The 3,147-nt window shown below is 44.3% G+C and overlaps 1 protein-coding gene across 1 annotated transcript in view; it reads left to right on the top strand.

Annotated features, from left to right (window-relative positions):
• Window positions 1–1,232: 1,232 nt before the first annotated feature.
• Window positions 1,233–3,147, top strand: part of STEAP1 (STEAP family member 1) — a 9,749-nt gene continuing 7,834 nt past the window's right edge. The window contains exon 1 of the mRNA XM_010959439.3: window positions 1,233–1,552. The gene's annotated coding sequence lies outside the window, so the exon portion shown is untranslated. The remainder of the gene's footprint in view (window positions 1,553–3,147) is intronic.

Raw genomic sequence — 3,147 nt, 5'->3', positions numbered from 1 at the left:
ATATTAATATAATTTTAGCTTCCTTGCCCTTTTCATATGCAAAATAAATTATGAAACAGTGAATGAACTTCATTCTACCAAATCTTAAAGAATAAAAGTACATTGCTTTGTTTGACCATTTAAGACTCATCATCATTTAAAAAATTTAATAGTGCTTAGACATATTCAACAGTTTGTCTTCATTATTTGTGACCTGTGCTATAAACACACGTACTGTGATTTTTTCTAAAACTTTTACAAATAATTATTTACTGGCTTCACTAGAAATAAAAAGCATAAGAATCTATTTCTACCACAAGGCGTCAGTCCATGGTAATTTAATCTTCAAAAGGCTTTTACCCATGGACAGCCAATGACTGCCAAAATACATGTTAAAACATGAACAGTCTCTAGCTATGAGTAAAAGGCAATCATGGAAAATGCGGTTGAGAGTTTATTTTCCTTTGCTTTTCCTAATCAGATTAGTTCTGGGGATATTGTACACCAAATCCTCAGATGTTGCAATTCAGGTCTCAGACACTCTACCCTCAGGCTGGTTCTAACTCAGAGGAGTTAATCCCCTGCTCATATTCACTCTTTTTCCAAATCCCTCATAATAAAAAAAAGAAAGAAAGGAAAAAGAAAAAACCTTAAACTTTTCAATACTGGCAGTAACTTTGCTTTAGGTTTGGAGTGCTTGATTGGGCTCGGGTACATGAGGCGGCTTTAATATCTGAGGCGGGGAAGGGAAGAAGTAAATGTGGGGGTTGAGGGCTTATTCACCTAGGGCACAGGGTTTGTGCGTTTCAGGGTACTCAACATTTGGACAACTTAGGTAGCAAGTCACCCTCAGAGATCAGATTCGTATTTGTCAACTGTCAATTACAGCCACTTCAAAGAGTTGCTGTTAAGCTTAAAATGAGCAAGCTAAGCTCTAAAGCAGTCCACCACCTGGGAATGTGTTAGAAAATGTAGAACCTCAGGCCTCATCCCAGACCTACCAAACTGGAAACAGCGTGAGGAGGGCTCGAATAGGTGTTTTAATAAGCCCTATAAGAAATACACGTTAAAATTTGAGAACCACTGCTGTAAAGAAACTGAAGAAAAGCGAGAAAGGAAGAAAGGAAAGGAGAGGAGAGGAGAGGGGAGGGGAGGGGAGGGGAGGGGAGGAGAGGAGAGGGGAAGAGAAGAGAGGAGACTAGACAGAGACGAGACGAAAGGAAAAAGGAAAGGAAAGAAAGGAAGAGAAAGAAAAGGCGAGGACTGGGAGGGCGTCGTGCAGACCTCAAGCAGAGAACAGAGCTATTTGAAAGAAAGCCAGGAGCGGCCGGATTGCAATTTAGGAAAATTTTCGGTTGGGCCTCTCGGACTTCCCAGTACTGTCCTGCCAAGCAGGAGCCCTGCGGACGCCCGGCACCGGGAGGTGGCGCTGGGCCCGCAATTGCCTAGGAGGCGTGGTCTGCAGCGGGCGTGTGCAGGCTCCGCGCTGGGGAGGCTCGGGCGCCGCGTGGGGCTGTCTCCTCCAGACCGGCGCTGAGGCCACGACTTACCGTCAGGTCACGCCGAGAAGCAGGTGAGTCCCTTGTATCGCTCTGGCTCGCCGCTTCCTCCCTTCCTCTAGGTGTCCCTGCGAGGCCGGGCGCCGGCTCCCAGCCTCGGGAGGGGTGTAAGCGAGTTGCAAGCCCTCCCAAGACTGGGACGGCGGCGCCCCGGGGAGAGCGCAGCTCAAGTTGCCTCTTATTCGCGGCTCCAGGACGCTCAACTTTGCAGCCCAGCCCTCCGCAGAGCACACCGCTCCACTGTGGCAGGTCCGGGAGCTGGGAGCCAGGCACTCACAAGGAAGCCTTTTCGCTAGGGGTTCTGGGGCTTTGATGGGTTAAGTCTGCCTTTAGGTTGGTTTCCGATGGCAAGTTTTCCAACTTAGCAAAATCGTCACGAGTCTGCATAGCATTGCTGAATGATTGATACTAGTACTTAAAATCGTGCAACTTGTATTCAGGTTTCCTAGTAACAGAGTTTTCATTTTAAGTTCTTAGAACATTAGTACAACTCTCAGGATCTGGGTTGGGATTCAAGTTTCCTCCCAATAGTCACTCAGGGCTTTATATGTGTAATCAGGGGTCAAATCCACTGAAAGAAGTTTGTAGGCAAAATTTACGAACACTTTCAAATTCCTTACTCTGTTCTATTTCTTGTAAGAAAAAAACCTTCATTTAGTAAAAGTCACTTATTTAGCACAGAATGTTGAGTACAGGGAGGAAGCAAAGTTTAACAACAGCCCAGTGAAGAAAAATATCTCCTTTTCACATAGTTAAATGTAGTTTGCTAAGTGTGCAATTGAAAGTATAGAAGGTTTGAAAATCCAATGCAACTCATGTTGTATCCCAGTCATTGAGTTTCTTCAGATACTAAATTCTTCGACATAAATATGAATCAGTCGGGTTGTGTCAATATTTAGCAAGAACCATCAGGTCAGCCATCCTGGTACAGCAAAACAGAGTAGTTGCATGAGAAATAGGCTTTGCTTTTAAATGGAAAGGAAAGAGAATGTTGGATCAAATTCTGGAGTTTCTAACATCTAAATACTGTGCTGTTTCCTGTTGTTTTGTTGATGAAAAGATTTTATTGTAGAATTTAAAATTATGTATTTGGTTAGTGTCTGATGGAAAACAACACACTTCATTTGACTGATATTTTATTTTTTGGCTTCAGGGTACAAAGTTGACTGTGGGCTACACAGTCAACAAGCTCCCTTCCTGCCTGGGGTTTTTCCTTGGCTTTGCTCTCCAGCATGGTCTCCCTACTACCCAGACGAATGGTTGGATACCTCTCCAGGGCCACTCTGGCTATTCACCCAGACTCTGTACAAACTGGCCCTCAACCAGCAAACACGGCCACCTACATAGATGCCCCAGGATCAGGTCCAGAAGAGAGCCCTCACCCTTCCCATGCCACCATCTGTCTATGCAACTTTGTCTTCCTTTGTGATTCATTGCATGACCAAGCAGTTAGTTGTCGGAATGTCTTCCTTGTGTCCTATACTTCAAGATTTTTGAAAGCAGAATCTCTATCTCATTTAACTTTATATTCCCACTGCCTGGCCTTGCTGTTCACAGTATAGTGAGTTAATATTGAATAAGTGTAGATTTGTTTGTTAGCATCTTTGCC

This window comes from Camelus bactrianus, chromosome 7 (genome assembly GCF_048773025.1).
Source record: "Camelus bactrianus isolate YW-2024 breed Bactrian camel chromosome 7, ASM4877302v1, whole genome shotgun sequence".
Lineage (NCBI taxonomy): Eukaryota > Metazoa > Chordata > Mammalia > Artiodactyla > Camelidae > Camelus > Camelus bactrianus.
Note: the sequence above shows the minus strand (reverse complement) of the source record. Positions and strands in the feature narration are given on the sequence as shown.